Source organism: Manis javanica, chromosome 4 (assembly GCF_040802235.1).
Source record: "Manis javanica isolate MJ-LG chromosome 4, MJ_LKY, whole genome shotgun sequence".
NCBI lineage: Eukaryota > Metazoa > Chordata > Mammalia > Pholidota > Manidae > Manis > Manis javanica.
In genome coordinates this window covers 32,925,067-32,944,227 of record NC_133159.1, presented here as the reverse complement: position 1 = coordinate 32,944,227, position 19,161 = coordinate 32,925,067, and the positions used below count along the sequence as shown (strand labels likewise).

At 36.9% G+C, this 19,161-nt stretch overlaps 1 long non-coding RNA gene and 1 other non-coding gene across 2 annotated transcripts in view; one reads left to right on the top strand and one right to left on the bottom strand.

Moving 5' to 3' along the window:
- Positions 1-297: 297 nt before the first annotated feature.
- Positions 298-19,161, bottom strand: part of LOC140848880 (uncharacterized) — a 38,783-nt gene continuing 19,919 nt past the window's right edge. The window contains exons 2-5 of the long non-coding RNA XR_012130137.1: positions 11,678-11,797; positions 9,774-9,872; positions 4,376-4,458; positions 298-375 (exon numbers count right to left, since the gene is read on the bottom strand). This is a non-coding gene — a long non-coding RNA (uncharacterized lncRNA). The remainder of the gene's footprint in view (positions 376-4,375; positions 4,459-9,773; positions 9,873-11,677; positions 11,798-19,161) is intronic.
- LOC118969099 (U6 spliceosomal RNA) lies at positions 6,030-6,136 on the top strand. The gene has a single exon (XR_005057000.2). It is a non-coding gene; the product is annotated as a U6 spliceosomal RNA (small nuclear RNA).

Sequence of the window (19,161 nt, the reverse complement as noted above, 5' to 3'; positions counted from 1 at the left end):
CAAAAATTAGGTTGATGTAAAGTAAAAAAAAAAATCACAGATTAATCCCAAGAGTGAAGTACTGGTTGAAGTCTGAATATTTATTCTGAAATACAGCTTGGCTGATAGCCCACACTATACGGCAATTTAGTCTATAATGATAAAAAACTCTAATTCCCAAGTCATCTCTTACTGAAAATTAATTTCTTTTTATTTATCTGCATAAATATATGTCAAATATTGAACATTTGAATACTTAATGATTCAGCCTTACCTTTTCTCTCTTTGTAGCAGGTCATATGTATTTAAAAAATGGGCTCTGTGTTCTGCTGCCCCTGGAAGACTTTGAATTTCATTATAAAAGCATGTATGTTCTGACTTTGGTTTTTGCAATTCCTGATTAAGAAATGAAGAAAAAAATGAAACTTTCCCAATAAAAGGTAAAATATTTCTAAAATGGAATTTTTGAGATGACTCACACATTAAAAAAATATATTCCAACATACTCTTTTGGCAGATAGATTCCTTTCTTAGTAGTTAAAGCAAAGTTTACCTAAATCAATTAAACTGAGCATTCTTAGATTCTGTCATTCACAGGTTGAAAGACTGGGTTTCTAGAGTCATTCTTCAGCAATGACTGCATTAAAGTTACATTACCTGTTTTAAAAGTATCCTCTCTAAAGTTACCTTTTATAGAACAATGTGTTATGTGGTTTACCTTTAATTTTGTGACAACCCCATGAGGCAGAGTTATTAAAACAGGCTCAAGAAGTGTAAGTGGCCTGACTAGGTTCACATAGCCAGGAAGTGGTAAACTGAGATTTAAACTGTCTTAACAGAAACTCTGTGTTCTTATCTACATATTATGCTCCTTACTTAATGTATTGTCAGTGACCGAATCAACTAGAGTTCACTCTTATCCTCTGATTTTTTTTCTATACTTATGAGAGAAAACATTTTAGTTAGATGTAGATTTTTTATCAAATTTGTACATAGATAATATGGAATATGCAGTGGGAATACGCACTGGGGTCTGAAAGTCAGTCTGTGGTGCCCTGCGAGGGAAACAGGTAATAACAAATTTACTTGAGGAGAGGAGCTACTTGGTATTTTCCCCAAAGCCTTGAAATTGGAAGAGCAGGAGAATGCCAATGAGGGCATTGGCAAGTAGAGAAGGTAGGGAATGGCCATCCAAAGCTACAGGAAGAAGGCAAGTGGTATCCATTCCCTCCCTCATTTCACTGAGAATTTCTGTATGTTATCAGGATGGGCTTTGAGGCACTACCCTGGCTTCCACCCACTCTGCCAACTGATTAAATGTCGCTGTCCCCTAAACTAGTAATCTATGAACTTGCTTCCAGGTTTCTCTTCCAAATATAGGCTGGCTGTATCTCCTGACCGACCTTTCCAAGATGGTAGAATAAGCAGTTAAAAGAAGAGACAAGTGCAGACTCTATGACCACCATGATAATCAAACACAGGCTACTGGAAAAACTCTTGGCGAGGGCTCGAACTCATCTTGAGGCAACAACGGCTACCCCATTATTACCTATAGAAACACATAGTCTATAGCTATACTTTATTTTAAAATCAAAATAAATGATAACATGAAATCCTGAAATTAGGAATGCAAAAAGAGGAAAATAACATCCTGAATAGCAAGATACTTCACTTTCAACTTTCAAAGCCTTCTGTACAGTATTAAGATCAGATGTCAATTGCTTTCTCCTTTCTTTTTCTTCTGATAACTCACTTTCAAATGTCAATTGTTTCTTGGCTCATTTTCAATATCTGCAAACAGCATTTTATGTAATTAATTCTATATACAATAATCATGTTTCTGATAAATTCTGAAAATAATTTCCTGCCTAACTCAATTATAAAGTCATCCAGGGGAGATATGAAGCCAGTAAAACTAGTTCATGGTATCATAGCTCATGAGATAATGTCCTTCTCTCTGAACCTGTTTTCTCAACTGTAAAATGGAGGTAATATTTAGTCCTACTTACGGTATAGCCATCAGAATAGAAGTAAAATGTGATTTTGAAAGCATTTTGTAAATTTTAAGCACTTACCAAATATAAGGTCTTTTTGAAATCTTAGCTAATTAACTGATGATAATAATAATTGCAATAATAGTGACAGCAGCTATTATTTAGTTAGTAGTTTACCACACATGTCAGACATGCATTATCTCCTTTTGTTTCCCCAGGACCTGTATGAATTTGGAACTATTACTATATTCTTTTTACAGAGAACATAGCGAAGGCTCAGATATATTAGGTAATTTGCTCAAGATCACACAGGCAACACGGGAATTCAAACTAAATATAACTGAGAAGTCTTACTTTTACTACCTACTTTATTCAGACTTGCCAAAGTGCATTTTCTCTTTTGTACAAAAACCTATTAGGAAATTAAACTGAGGTAAAAATGCAGGTTAGTATATGTACAGAATCAAGCCAATTGCCATAATACTATCATCAAGCTACAGACCCTTCTCCACTGTCAGAAAGTATCTGTCAAGTGAACTAATGGCATATTTGGATTGGCCTGTCCCACCAGTGGGACCCTGAGCCAGTTAGTTAACTTGGCATCAGTTTCCTCTTCTGAAAAACAGGGATGATGATGCCTCAGCATTTAGGGGCACTTCACTTACAAAAAGTGCTCTGTAAATGGCAGTTTATATTATCACTGGCTTGTTCTGAATGTTCACATTTATTCTGTAGTGAAACAATACCTTTAAATTATCCTTCCAATTTCAACCCACTAGTTTATCCTAAATACATTTTTAATGTGCTCTTTCTGACAAACCACTGGGAAGGCTTTCTGTAACTACTAACATAATCCTAGGATGTAGATCTACTCATCTTGAGGGTGTATTTTCACGTTTTGTCTATTTTCAGTAATTTTTAGGCATTCTTATGAAGTCTGTTTTACCTGTATTAGAAAATGTAACTGAAAATGATTTTTTATTTCTTACCTCATTCAAATCTTACACTTTCACTGTCTCTTGACCCTGCATACTGGTTTCTCTTTTATCTTCCTATATTACTGATAACTCAGGCTTTAAGAGGGGAAACTTAACCCAAATAAATCACTGGTTAAAATACATATATGCATGTGTCATTCTAGAAATACTGGAGATAAGCTATATGCCTTAAGTGTCCTTCCTTGATGCTACATCCCTGAAATCTCCCCCTACCAACAAGTCTCACCACATATCTGGTCTTAGCTCCTTTGCAGAGTTTTATTATGTGTTTGAGCCCTTGCTACTGTTTGGCAGCTGAAGCAAAGAAAACAAGTATTAGAAAATATACTACAGAATCCTGATTGTTTTGAGCTAATCAAGCTGCTAATTTGTCTTTCTTTTTTTTTTTTTTTAACTTTTCAAAAGTCACCTTTTATTGTTGATTGGCCCAGTAACAAAATTATATGCAAAATAAGTTTATGAGTATTTAGATGTAATTTGGAAATAGAACACATCAACACTGATATTACTTTTATTCACAGATTTCAACAGAAACTTTATGTTGAAACTAAAGGTTCAAAAGAAACTTTAATTCAGATATAAAAATAATTATTTAGGCTGAAGAAAAGGAAAGATTGATTCACCAAAGAGTTCCAGCTAATTAAAGTTTGGGGAAAAGTATTCCATTACTTTCCTTGTGCTACTAGATTCATATTTTACCTCCAAATATATATTAATTTAAACTACACTTAAAAAATTAATTAGTTCTTAAAGTTAATTATCAGTAATTTGCCTTTTACATATTTACTATCAATAAAACAAGAATAGCAATCCCAAACTGATGAGCTGGAAAGACTGGGGAATGTTATTGGGAAAACGGATGTTAAAACCCGACTATAGCTTTTACAAATCCTCCTGCCCAGTGGTATAGACAAAGACCTAGTTAAAAATCATGTTGACTTCTTAGCACCTAGAGCAGCTTCTCCCTCTTCATCAGCTACCATATGCACTGGTGAACGTTCCTGTACATCTGCACATGACATGAGGATGTAGTCAACACTCAAGGCAAGAGTCTCCTTAGCCCCACCCTTACACCACCTGAGATGCTCCATGCAAAGTACAGGAAACATTCAACTCTTAAAAATGAAAATTTCCCTAATTTCCTTTGTGTTTTCTCAACATTAGAATATCATGTATTCTAATGTATAGCTTTGAAAAGATAGCTTTTCAAAAGAATATATATTTGAAATTATTGTTAATTTGTGGCATACTAAATATAGTTATGCATTTAGGCAACTTACGTGCTTCATGAGACTGGTGACCACATTTTAACACAGAAAAAAACAGGAAAGGAGCAGCACATAATGTAAGAAAAGAGCAATGGTACATAGAGACCTCCGGGAAGCTAAAGGGAAGCTACCTTACCTGTCAGCTAGTGGAAAACCAAGAGGAGGTTAATGAACTTGCTAGGGAATGGCCTCCTCGGCATAGGGCAGCCACCGACGACCCTGGAGAACAGTGAAACAGCTCAGAATTTTCCACTTTCTATGTTCTACTATATGAAAGGTGGGAATCACCTAATCCTCTGATCCAAACTGTGCCTCCCAAGCACAGTATGATAAATGCTACTGCCATTCCCCTATGAGACACAGTCAAATTAGATGGGGATGCCATCACTGTAGAGCGGGCAACACTGCCTGGCCATCACCCCCAGCACTACATGCTCAGTGTTGGGCATGCTATAGCACACACCCTCACTCATGAATTTAATAAGCATCCATATAAATCTCCTTTCTAAATCCTCACAAGAGCTGGTATGATGTAGAAAATCAGCTCCAGGGCCATACTAATCTGTAACAACTACTGGCTCTGCCTCTTGCTTTGTTCAAGTTCCTTTAAGTTCCCTCAGAAATGCACTAGGAATACCCCTACCACCTTGGAGAGGGCTGGCAGGGATTACACAAAGTTGTGGTTAAACACCTAGACCAGATACTGGCATATGACAGATGCTCAGTATGTTGTAACTATTATTATTCCTGCCAGATACCTAGCATTACTTCTGTTTTAAGCATTTTCTCTGAGAACATGCATATTAGCAGCATTAAGATGGTCTATTTAATGACAAATCTGTCTGTATATAGAAAAGGTCAAGGCCCACAGTCACATCTTGAGGAGATATCAAGAAATCACTCAAGAAATCATTCTTGATTTAAGACAGCAGTTTTCTAAATTACTTGTCCTTTTAAGTCACAGGACTCTTCCCTCCCATCTATTTTCAAAAGAATTCTTATGGGTAAACTGTGTTCAGAGTGCGCCAAAGCAGAAGTTCCTCTGGTTGATGTGAAGGTAGAAGACCTGGAGTTCTGTATCTGTGGAACATCAAGGATCCCTGAAACACGGTATGAAAATCACAGTGGCAAAAACACGGGTTTTGTAGTCAGTTGAAAGTCAAAATCTTGAGTTCCACATTTATGAATCTGTGATTCTGGTTTCCTCATCTGTAAAGAATGTAAACAATACCCACCTTCCAGAATTTCCTGTTAACACCAAATGCATAACATCAAACCCACAGCAGAGTCACTACAACTCTGTAGGCACTCAAATCTTAGTTTTCATCCTTTTACTCCTTTTTTTGTAGGAAACAAAAAGTAAAGTAGCCAGAGATCAGGAATGACTGCATAAGGCACTCATGTGTCTCTCTAAAACTGAAGAACTGTGCCAAGAAAAGCATGGCACTAGGTCAAGGTGTGGAAACAAGCTCATGGGAAATGGCTGTTATTCCTTACCTATTGATTACAGCACTCAGTTAACTGCATTCCTCTGCTGAGAATGATTCTTAAGCTAATACTCATTGATACCACCACTGCTGGGCTGCTAGACACAGTCAAAGGCACTTCAGGCTTTTTCCTCATGAAAGTTGAAGTGAGAGCTCTTAAAGGCAAAAATCCACCTATTTACTTCCTCTTTCTTTAAGAAATGACTTTAGAAGGTTATTTAAATAAAATTGATTACTTATACACTGAGCAACTTTTCTAGTTTTAAAGACTTCTACTTGTAAACACCTTTAAAGAGAAGAAAGGTGCTCGCTTCGGCAGCACATATACTAAAATTAGAACAATACAGAGAAGATTAGCATGGCCCCTGCACAAGGATGACATGCAAATTCGTGAAGTGTTCCATATTTTTCATCTTACTATGTTGAAGGACAGTGACTGTGAACTTGGTGACAAGTAGTGATTTTGTGGCATCTTACTATGTTGATGGACAGTGACTGTGAACGGGGATGTGGGGGGGACTTGGTGAAGGGGGGAGCCTAGTGAACATAATGTCTTCATATAATTGTAGATTAATGATACCAAAATAAAAAATAAAAATAAATTTAAAAAAAAGAGAAGAAAGATTTATTTACAATGTTCCTCATTAACCCATTCCAACTTATTTCACAGAAATAAGTGAAAGGATCATTAGTCAATATAAAGCTTCATTATCTTATAATTCTTCACATGTTTCAAGTCTTAATGACAAGGAAAAGAAAATTGGTTTATATCACAGCTGACTGAGATTAGCACAGAAAAAATTTCTGGTACTTAATATTAAACATTAGGGAAAACTGTATGATCTTTTCTGAATATGTTTTAAAGTAAGACAGATACTCATTTATCCAGAATGTCATTGAAAACAACTACCATAGAGGGAGGTGTATTAACCAGTTATTTTCTAAGAATCTTCTTTACTGTCAAGAATTCAATGATACAGAAAGCCACATGGACGTGCACCACTAATATCTCCTTCAAGGAAGAACTTGGCCATACTCCTCCCAGGCAGCTCCCAGTGAATGACTGAGCATGGAGGGGATATTACGGCCTCCATTCCTGTTAACATGGAATTCCTCCACAGGTTATCATTGTGCCAACGCCCCTTGTTGGGCTGGATGAGACTTCTCAGAGATGCACCAGGGCCTGAGGCTCTTCTCCCCGTTCTTAAAAGATGTCAGATCTGCACTGTGGTCTGAAGCCTTTGGTTTTTATCCCTTAGAGGTACCATCCTCAATGACACTCTGGCAATCCTACATTTGTTCTGGTGCCTGCTTCCCAGAGCAGTCTCCTTCAGGTGGGTATATGGATGACAGAACAAGGAATGGGCCATAATCATGGTCGCCTTCAAAGACGAAAGAAAATGACTATTTGTTTAAAGACATGAATATAAACATCCAAGAAGCTCAGTGGACTGTAAGAAGGATGAACACACCATGACACTTTCTAATCAAGACAAAGAGAAAGAAAAAGAAAAAGATAATCTTGAAAGCAGAAATAGACATTTGACTTATCACATAATTAATTAGTGAGATAATTATCACTAAATTGATCTGAAGATTCAGTGCAATCACAATCAAAATTGGTAAGCTGATTCTAAAATGTATGTGGAAGTGCAAAGGACCTACAATAGCCAAAAACAACTTTAAAAAAGAAAAAGTTTGAAATGTTTTCTTTCTAATTTCAAGACTTACAATGCAACAACATGGTATTATCCTAGGAACAAACATACAGATTAATGGAACAGGATGGAGTCAGAAATAGATCTGTATGATTAATTTTTTAATAAAGGTGCCAAAGTAATTCAATAAGAAAATAACTGTCTTTTCAATAAGTGATCCTAGAATAACTGGATATACAATTGGAAATAATGGGACCTCAATCCTTACCTCACACCAAAAACAAAAATGATCTCTGATGGATCATAAACCTGAATGTAGAAGCTAAAACTATAAACCCCCTTAGAAGAAAAGAGAGGAGAAATATTCTGTGACCTTGGTATGGACAAAGATTTCATAGGTTTTTTTGTATGCTATCATTAAATTATAAAAGAAAACATTGATGAACTGGGCTCCATCAAATTTTAAAAACAACTGGTCCACATAAAACACTGCAAAGAAAATGAAAAGACAAGCTATAGAGAGAAAATACGTGAAATACACATTTTTAATGAAGGTCTGGTATCCAAAATATATAAAGAATTCTTATAACTCAATATAAAGAATACATATAACTCAATTAAAAATGAGCAAAAGATTTGAACAGATGCTTCATGAAAGAACACATACAAATGGTCAATGGGCATATTAAAATTTATACTCATTGTCATTAGACACTCTCAAAAGTCAAATTAAAACCACAATGAGATACCACTACACGTCCACTAGAATTAAAAAACTGATAATAACAATGTTGTAAAGATGAAGAGCAACTGAAACTTCCATACCATTGTTGGTAGGAATGTAAAATAGTACAACTAATTTGGAAGACAATCTGGTAATTTCTTACAAACTAAGCACACTTACTCTATGACTCAGTATTTCTACTGCTTGGTAGTCATGTAAGAGGGAAAACAAAAAAGAAAGACTGGTATGTGAATATCAGTAGCAGCTTTACTCATAACAGTCAAAACCTAAAAACAACCTGAATGTCTATCAACCAGTGGGTGGGTAAACAATTTATGGTATATCCATATATAGGAACATTATGCAGCAATATAAAAATGAACTACTGATACAGGCAACAACATGGATAAATCTCAAAAGCCATTATTTAAGTGAAAGAAGGCAAACACACACAAAGTATATAATAGATGATTCTATTTATTTGAAATTCTAGAAGAGGTATGGTAATAGAAAGTGGTGGAGTGGGGGAGACTGATAACAAAGGGGAAAGGAACTTTTTAGGTGAATGCATGTTTTCTTTCTTGATTGCAGTGATGGTGGTTAAACAAATGTATGCATTTGTCAAAGCTCATTGAGCCCAATTCTTAAAATATGTATGTATATATTGTATTAAATATTTCAGTAAGTTAATTTTATAAAAGAAATACAAATAACTTTAAAAACACGAAAATTGCTCAATCTCCATATAAATAGATAAATGAAAATTAAAACTACACTGACATCCATTCTCACCAATCTCTTAGTAAACATGCAAGTTTGATAACACATTCATTTCCTTCCTCCCTCCCTCCCTCTTTCCTCACTCACTTTCTCCCCCACTTCCTTCTTTCCTTCCCACCTTCCTCTCTCTCACCCTCTTTTCTTCCCTCCCTTCCTATAAAAATGCATTGTTAACAGGCAAGGGAGGTTGGAAAACAAGGAAGGATACTAACTGTTTGCCTTGGGAGCTGGGCAATCCTGTAGCTGTACTTACCCATGATACCTAAGAAGTTGAATGGGGCCCAGGGACTTAAAATAAAAACGAGTTATTGTGAATGAGATCCCTCAGCAGCAAGGCATGTCACTCATCTTACGTGTGTAAGAGGAAAGAATGCCCAGCTCCTTGATCTGAATGTCTGAAACAGCCCTATCTAAACACATGGACTCTTGCTTTCTTCTATCTTGCAATTGATGACTTTGCTCACTACTTCAGAGGCTGATTACACTGAAAAGAGTAGACACTAAACACAGTGCCTAAACCTTATTAGTTCTCTACAATATTTATTCCTTTAAGTGTGATTCCAACTTCCCATTCCCCAGCCATTGGTTGATTCTATAGATAACTTCATTCTGATGACCAAAAATGTTAAAATATATCTTTGTAAGATTCCTTTTTTCTTTAAAGAAACAATCAATTATATTCTTCATATTGTTCCCAATGGGGAAGAGGTAAATAGAAAGCCATCCTCTGTACCCCAATTTCTTCTAATACTCTAATTGGCTAAGCAATAGAAAAAGGCAATAAGAAGAGAGTAGCAAATGATCAGCACCAATCACTCTGGTATACTCTATAAAAATGCAACTCACTTACAAATTAGAAACCAGGAAGAACAGATTTTAAAATACCTCTACTCTCTGTTCAGCGCTCACAGTTTTTCCAGGGGAGTGGTTTCCAGGTTGCTTAATCTCTTGAGATTCACAAATCTCTCCTTTAAGTCTTTCAACCTTAAATACAAAAGTATTTTAAATATGAGAGTACTGAGGGGGTGTTGCCTTGTTTTAAAATGTACAATATATGAATACACTCTTCGTGTAAAAAAAATTCAAACAACGCTTAAGCATATAAAGTCAAAAAAGTATATAGGTATATGGAGTAAAAAGGGGTATTTTCTTTCATATAACCTTACCCCACAACCCCTTTTCTTTTTCCAGAAGTAACATTGTTTGGGATGTACCCTTCCTGAACTTTATCATGCATGTACATATGTATACATGTGTATTAAACATATAGATATATATTGGTATATATAATACTCATAAATTATATGATACATATGAAATGTGTAAATTTACAAAGACTAAGACAATTTAAATAGTATTTGTTTGTTCATTCTTTTTTATTATTGCATTTTAAAAATTACGATAAAATATGTATAACACAAAGTTTACCATGTTAACCATTTTAAGTATACAGTTCAGTAGCATTAAATACATTCACAGTACAGTGTCATCATCACCATCCACCCAGAATTCTTTTCATCTTGCAAAATTGAAACTTTATACCCATTCAACAATAACTGCTTATCTCCCCTTCCCTGAGTCCCTGGCTGCCACCTGATTTTGACTACATTATGTACCTCATAGAAGTGGAATCATATACTATTTATCTTTTTGTGACTGGCTTATTTCACTTAGCAGAAATGTCTTCAAGTTTCTTTCATCTTGTAGCCTATGTCAGAATTTTTGTTCTTCTTAAGGCTGAATAATATTCCATTGCAAGTATATACCATATTCTCTTTACCTATTCATCCATCAATGGATACTTGGATTGCTTAAACCTTTTGGCTATTGTGAATAACACTGCTATGAACATGAGCACTGTTTAAGTCCCTGTTTTCAGTTATTTTGGGTATATACTGGTTTAAATGGTAATTCTATGTTTACATTTTAAAAGAAGTGACATTCTGTTTTCCACAGTGACTGTACCATTTTTCATTCTCAACGACAATGGTTCTAATTTCTCCACATCCTCATCAACATTCTTTATTTTCTGTTTCTTTTTTTTTTGGTAATAGCCATCCTAATGGTTATTTGCTAATTCTTGCAACAAAATTTCTTGAGAACTTAGTATATGCCAGGCATCATGTTACACACTAGCGATATGAATGAATATAAACTAAAATTGAAGAGATATATAATATATCCAGAACTTGGAAGTACATATTAAAAATCAATAAATTAAAAGGTGAAATGGTTAAAAAATACAACACAACTCAAACTTATTCAATATAATAGAGTAATACTTTCTATTTGGTAAATGTGTTCAGTATAAGCTATTTTTTTCTTGCTTAAGCTTCTGTTTTATTTGTTAAGTAAGTAGCTATCTTTATGTTAAAATAGCTAGAAAGCATTTACAAATGTGTTCAATTGTATTAATAATCAGGGAAAATAGAAATCAGAACCACAATTCAGAGAAAATGGTATTAGTTGCCAATGATAGAATTCAAAGTGAAGTATAAACTATTATCTAAATCCTTATTAAAAGATCCTAGAAGGAGGGAATTGGAAAAAAAATTGACACAATAGCAATAACATTACTGTTTAGCCTAGGTAGTTAAAATGCATAAAATATAAATACTGATAGACTGCCTCTATGTCAAAGTACGGCATCTATCTGGGCTGCTATAGCCACCAGTATCAGTCTTCACTAATGACTGAAGTTTGATGTATATATACCTAGGTTGTCCTAGCTGTTGATTTTTCTTTTATACACATTTAAATAAATTCTAAAAACAAACCAAACAACTTACCACTTCCCCAAGCATTTTTTTTCTCTGAGTCAAGTGATCGAACCCTGTTTCTTAAAGCCAAAATCTCCTCATTCAGTCTCTGATTATGTTCCTTTGCTTTTTTCTGTAGATCAAATTAATCTAAAACAGAGAAAACAACACAGTTTATGCAACTGGATCAAAGGTTCAGTTTGGGAGTATTTATTAACTCTAAAAACTAAGAAAGTGCTATTTCTTGCCTTTGTCATTAGTCCTACCATGTCTCTGCTTATCTGATTGTCTGCAGAGCGCAGCTGCTAGATTCTCAAGTCCAGCCTCAGAATATTCTACCAACCTTTCGAAACAGAACTTTTTAAAATTTCTCACCCCACACTAATGAGTTGCAGTTTTTGAATATAGGCTTATAGGAAGGAAGAAACTTGTCTCAGTGTCGTAGGGAAGTCAGATATAGTGAGGCGAGAAACCAAAGTTAAGAAAGCAAAGTAAGTTTTAATACATTCTGCATTAAAATAACAGAGCGGGCCTGCCTAAGGTGAGACAGGCCCAGGATGCTCATCTTGAGGCTTATCTTATGTGGTTTTGGCAGGGCAGAGAAGTCTTGATTGACAGCTCTTAGCTCTCTAGACTTGTTCTGATTGATGAAATGAGGACCTGGGCTGTGCTGAGCCTGTGCTTCTGATGTTTATCTAGGGAGACCCTGGACATTTCCTGAGTCACTCTTGGCCCCTGTGGTTTCATCTGATTGACACTCTCATCATTTCTGACTCTCTGGCTCTATGTGATTCACTCCCTGAATCATTTGGCGGGGTTGGGGGGGGGGAGCTCTATTTCCTTTTCATTCTGCTCATTTCTGTCTTTCTGCCTAATAGGCTTTCCAGCAATAGAGCTTCTTCCAGAAACTGGAATTTTGAAACAGTTGAACCTACCTACTAAAAGTTAAATGATTGAAAAATTATCTTCCTAACTTCCCGTAGTCCCAACTCTCTTACACACTTCATACTCCTAGATCCTTTTTTTTCTACACATCAGCAATAGGTCCCCATAGATGACAAGTGAGCTAAGAGCAGTGAATGGTCAAGTTTTCCAAGTTAAATTGAGTTAAGTCATCAAAACCATCTTTCTGCCTGTACCATTGCCCATGAAATGGTATCTGCTCTCAGCTTAGCACCCCATGTTAAGACTTGCTCTTTCCAGCACTTATCAAAGTTTCAGTACAAACTTGCTGCGTCTAAGTTTCCTGAATTTGTAGCTTTTCTTTTTAGCCATATTTCCCATATGTTTCTCTTCTTTTTCTTTTGCTGCTTTAAGGTCTCCTATTTTCCTTCTTTATTGCCTGTTTTGTTTTAAACTAGTAGTAATTTTTTTCTTAACTCATTTCTTCCATTTTTTCTCCCTTGCTACCCATTTTTCCTCCTTAGTATGTGAATTTTTTAAATTTGAAAAGTGCTGGAAACATACCAGAAAGAAAAGAAAATCATTCACAGTCCCACCCTGTGTGTGTGTGTGTATTTTATCTATCTATACCTACATCTATATAATGAGGGCAAGATTCATTCTATCTTTCATCTATGTTACTTTTTAAAAACTTAAGCAATTCTATACACTCTGTCTGAAAATTTACCACTGGTGAATATCTTTACAGGACAATCCCTATAAAGTCACTTTCTATTTCTTACTTGGAATTATTTTTCAGTTGAGGTATAATATTTTTATTATGGTATCATTAATATACAATCACATGAGCAACATTGTGGTTACTAGATTCCCCGTTATCAAGTCCCCACCACATATCCCAATACAGTCAATGTCCCTGGTGACTAACAGCATGGTAAGATGCTATAGTATCACTGCTTGTGTTCTCTGTGCTATACTGCCTTCTCCGTGCCCCACCCCAATGTTATGTGTGCTAATCGTAATGCCCCTTATTCCCCTTACCCCTCCCATCCCACCCACCCTCCCCAGTCCCTTTCCCTTTGGTAACTGTTAGTCCATTCTTGGGTTGGGGGTTTCTGCTGCTGTTTTGTTCCTTCAGTTTTTGCTTTGTTCTTATACTCCACAGATGAGTGAAATCATTTGGTACTTGTCTTTCTCCACGTGGCTTATTCCTCTGAGCATAATACCCTCTAGCTCCATCCATGTTATTGCAAATGGTAGGATTTGTTTTCTTCTTATGGCTGAATAATATTCCATTGTGTATATGTACCACCTCTTCTTTATCCATTCATCTACTGATGGACACTTAGGTTGCTTCCATTTCTTGGCTATTGTAAATAGTGCTGCAATAAACAAAGGGGTGCATATGTCTTTTTGAATCTGGAGTCCTGCATTCTTAGGGTAAATTCCTAGGAGTGGAATTTCTGGGTCAAATGGTATTTCTATTTTGAGTTTTTTGAGGAACCTCCATACTGCTTTTCACAATGGTTGAACTAATTTAAACTCCCACCAGCAGTGTAGGAGGGTTCCACTTTCTCCACACCCTCACCAGCATTTGTTGTCATTTGTCTTTTGGATGTTGGCCATCCTAACTGGTGTAAGGTGATATCTCATTGTGGTTTTAATTTGCATTTCTCTGATGATTAGGGATGTGGAGCAACTTTTCATGTGCCTATTGGCCTCCTGAATTTCTTCTTTGGGGAACTGTCTGTTCATATCCTCCAACCATTTTTTAATCTGATTATTTGCTTTTTGTTTGTTGAGGTAAGTGAACTCTTTATACATTATGGATGTCAACCCCTTATTGGATATGCTATTTATGAATATAGTTCTCACATACTGTAGGATGCCTTTTTGTTCTATTGATGGTGTCCTTTGCTGTACAGAAGCTTTAGTTTGATATAGTCCCACTTGTTCATTTTTGCTTTTCTTTCCCTTGCCTGGGGAGATATGCTCATGAAAAAGTTGCTCATGTTTATATTCAAGACAGTTTTGCCTATGTTTTCTTCTAAGAGTTTTACAGATTCATGACTTACATTCAGGTCTTTAATCCATTTTGAGTTTACTTTTGTGTATGGAGTTAGACAGTAATCCAGTTTCATTCTCTTACATGTAGCTGTCCAGTTTTGTCAACACCAGCTGTTGAAGAGGGTCATATTTCCACTGTATTTCCATGGCTCCTTTATCATATATTAATTGACCATATATGCTTGGGTTAATATCTGGACTCTCTATTCTGTTCCACTGGTTTGTGGGTCTGTTCTTGTGCCAGTACCAAATTGTCTTGATTACTGTGGCTTTGTAGTACAGCTTGAAGTCAGGGAGTGTAATGCCCGCTGCTTTATTGTTCCTTTTCAGGACTGCCTTGGCTATTCAGAGTCTTTTGTGGTTCCATATGAATTTAGGAACTATTTGCTCAGTTCATTGAAGAATGCTGTTGGTATTTTGACAGGAATTGCACTGAATCTGTAGATTGCTTTAAGCAGGATGTCCATTTTGACAATATTAATTCTTCCTACACAAGAGCATGGGATGAATTTCCATTTATTAGCATCCTCTTTAATTTCTCTTAAAAATGTCTTACAGTTTTCAGGGTATAGGTCTTTCACTTCCTTGGTTAGGTTTATTCCTAGGTATTTTATTCTTTTTGATGCAATTGTGAATGGAATTGTTTTCTTGATTTCTCTTTCTGCTAGTTCATCATTAGTGTATAGGAAAAAACAGATTTCTGAGTATTAATCTTGTATCCTGCAACTTTGCTGGATTCACATATTAGTTCTAGAAGTTCTGGAGTGGATTCTTCTGGTTTTTTATGTACAATATCATATCATCTGCAAACAGTGACAGTTTGACTTCTTCTTTACCAATCTGGATGCCTTTTATTAGTGTTGTCTGATTGCTGTGGCTTGGACCTCCAGTACGATGTTGAATAAAAGTGGGCAGAGAGGGCATCCTTGTCCTGTTCCTGATCTTAGAGGAAAAGCTTTCAGTTCTTCACTGTTAAGTATCATGTTGGCTGTGGGTTTGTCATATATGGCCTTTATTATGTGTTAAGTATGATGTTGGCTGTGGGTTTGTCATATATGGCCTTTATTATGTTGAGGTATTGGTCTTCTATACCCGTTTTGTTGAGAGTTTTTATCATGAATGAGTGTTGAATTTTGTCAAATGCTTTTTCAGCACCTATGGAGATAATCATGTGGTTTTTGTCCTTTTTATTGATATAGTGGATGATGTTGATGGATTTTCAAATGTTGTAGCATCCTTGCATCCCTGGGATGAATCCCACTTGCTCATCATGTACGATCCTCTTGATGTATTTTTGAATTTGGTTTGCTAATATTTTGTTGAGTATTTTTGCATCTATGTTCATCAGGGATATTGGTCTGTGGTTTTCTTTTTTTGTGGTGTGTTTGCCTGGTTTAGGTATTAGAGTGATACTGGCTTCATAGAATGAGTTTGTAAGTATTTCCTCCTATTTTTTTGGAAAACTTAAAGGAAAACAGGTATTATGTCTTCTCTAAATGTCTGATAAAATTCAGCAGTGAAGCCATCTGGTCCGCAATTTGTTCTTGGGTAGTTTTTTTTATTACCAATTCAATTGCATTGATGGTAATTGGTCTGTTTAGATTTTCTGTTTCTCCCTGGGTCAGTCTTGCAAGGTTTTATTTTTCTAGAAAGTTGTGCATTTCTTCTAGTTTGCCCAGTTTATTAGTGGATAGTTTTTCATAGTATTTTCTAATAATTCTTTATATTTCTGTAGTGTCTGTAGTGATTTTGCCTTTCTCATTTCTGATTCTGTTAATGTGTGTAGATTCTCTTTTTTTCTTAATAAGTCTGGCTAGGGGTTTATCTGTTTTGCTTATTTTCCCAAAGATTCAGCTCTTCATTTCATTAATTTTTTCTATTGTTTTATTCTTCTCAGTTTTATTTATTTCTTCTCTGATCTTTATTATGTCTCTCCTTCTGCTGACTTTGAGCTTCATTTGTTCTTCTTTTTCCAGTTTCAATAATTGTGACTTAAGACTATTCATTTGGGAATGTTCTTCCTTCTTTCAATAGACCTGGATTGCTATATACTTTCCTCTTATAACTGCCTTCACTGCATCCCACAGATGTTGGAGGACTGTGTTATTGTTTTCATTTGTCTCCATATACTGCTTGATCTCTGTTTTAATTTTGTCATTGATACATTGATTATTTAGGAGCATGTTGCTAAGCCTCTATGTGTTTGTGAGCCTTTTTGTTTTCTTTGTACAATTTACTTCTAGTTTTACACCTTTGTGATCTGAGAAGTTGGTTGGTACAATTTCAATCGTTTTTAACTTGCTGAGGCTCTTTTTGTGGCCTAGTATGTGGTCTATTCTGGAAAATGTTCCATGTGCACTTGAGAAGAATGTGTATCCTGCTGCTTTTGGGTAGAATGTTCTATAGATGTCTGTTAGGTCCATCTGTTCTAATGTGTTGTTCAGTGCCTCTGTGTTCTTACTTATTTACTCTCTGGTTGATCTGTTCTTTAGAGTGAGTGGTGTGCTGAAGTTTCCTAAAATGAATTAATTGCATTCTATTTCCCCCTTTAATTCTGTTAGTATTTGTTTCACATATGTCAGTGCTCCTGTGTTGGGTGCATAGATATTTATAATGGTTATATCTCTGGTGTTTGAGGCATTTTGGATGGAACAAGGTTCTCCTGCCTTTTCATGGCAATGGGAGTAGTCACTGGAGAGTGGCGTGTGTGTCAGCTGGGAGAATAAAGTCCCTTCATGCTTGCCAGTTGCCTTGCCTGTCACTGCTGTCTGTTCTGGTTAACCGCACACAGAGAGCAGCCTCTGGGTTAATTCCCTGAGCTGCTGTGGGCAGGGTGGCCCTCAGGATGGTCCAGAATATTGGCAGGGGCTGCAGGCAAACAGTGTGTGTTCTGGTATGAGAACAGAGCCCCTTCGTGCTTCCTGGACTCTGCCCCCATCTCCGCTGCCTGTGCCAGGCACACAGGATGCAGCCTCTGGGTTAATCCCCTGAGCTGCCATGGGTGGGTTGGCCTCGGGATAGCCTAGGGCACTGGCAGGGGTTGCAGGTGAGCAGCACATGTTTGCCGCAAGAACAGAGCCCTAGTACTTAACAGACTCTGTGCTGGTCAACTGTGCATGGGGGGCAGCCTCTGTGTCTGGGCTGGTTAGCTGCGTGCTGGGAGAAGACTCTATGCAGTTGCTGTGGGTGAGGCTGCTCCCTGGCTGGTCTGCAGCAATGGTGGATGAGTTGGTTTGTTTGCAGTGCTGGTGGGAGGGAATGAGCGGCAGGCTGCTTATCATTGTGAGGGGCTTCAGAGCTGCGTTGTCATCAACCAGGGGATTTTGGTGCCTGAAGTTCCTTAAAGTTCCCAGCCTGCTGGGCTGACTGTGCCAGGATGATTTTGTCCACCTGTTAAACCCTTGTCCCTTTAAGACTTTTAAAGCACCCACTCTTCTTTTGTCCCAGGGTAGCCGGCTGTGTGGACCTGTTTGCAGTCTTAGTCTTGGATTTTGCTTTTCCATTCCTCTAATATCCAGTACACCATGCAATGTGTGCCTGTGCTCCCGGTGCAGATTACTAGGGCTGGTTATTTAGCAGTCCTGTGCTTCCACTCCCTCCCCACTCTGATTCTTTTCCTCCTACCAGTGAGCTGGGTTGGGGGGTGTGCTCCAGTCCCACTGGATCATGGCTTTGTATCTTATTCTTTTCTGTGAGATGTTGAGTTCTCACAGATGTAGATGTAGCCTGGCTGGTGTACTGTATCTTATGGTCACTCTTTTAAGAATAGTTGTATTTGCTGTATTTTCAAAATATATATGGTTTTGGGAGGAGATTTCCCATGCAGCCATCTTGAGAATCCTCCCTTTCTATGTACTTTAATAGCTGGATTTCAACAAGTATTTGACCATACTGGGAAACTATAATCCATTGACTTTAAACACTTTCCAAAATTCCTTTCCCCAGTCCTATTCTCATTTGCTTTCTTACCCAGCTTAGATTCTATAGTCCATCAGTATAATCACTCCCTTGAAAACATTCACCACTCCTATGACCATCTTTGGTTCCATTATACTCTGTTGACAAAACTCCAACTTCTTTAAATGCAGCTCTTCACTTCTTCTGCATCTCATTCCAGTAGGTGAATGTGGCTGGAGAAACAGCACAGCCTGTCCTGATGGGTTTCACTTTAAATTCATGTCCACTGATCTCACGTGAGTCTTTCCTCCTGCTGAGCAATCCTGCTACATTTTCCTGGCCTCTCCCCCATTCTCTGGAGATCTAGATCATTAGTTCATTCTTCTCTCCCCTCAAATCTCCACCACACCTTCTCTGTCTTCACTCTCAGCTGAGTACTTCACTTCTTATTTCACTGAGAAAAAAGAAGCATTCCAAAGAGAACTTCCACTTACTGAAGTGGAAGTAAGTGGTAAGCTCTGCATACCAAATCTGCCAGCTCCCACATACTCTTCCTCCTGTGAGAGTTAATAAATTTCCCTCACTCCTAAGGCCAGTCCCTCCTCTTGTGCACTGAGTCCCATTCCCTCTTATTGCAAAGACAACAC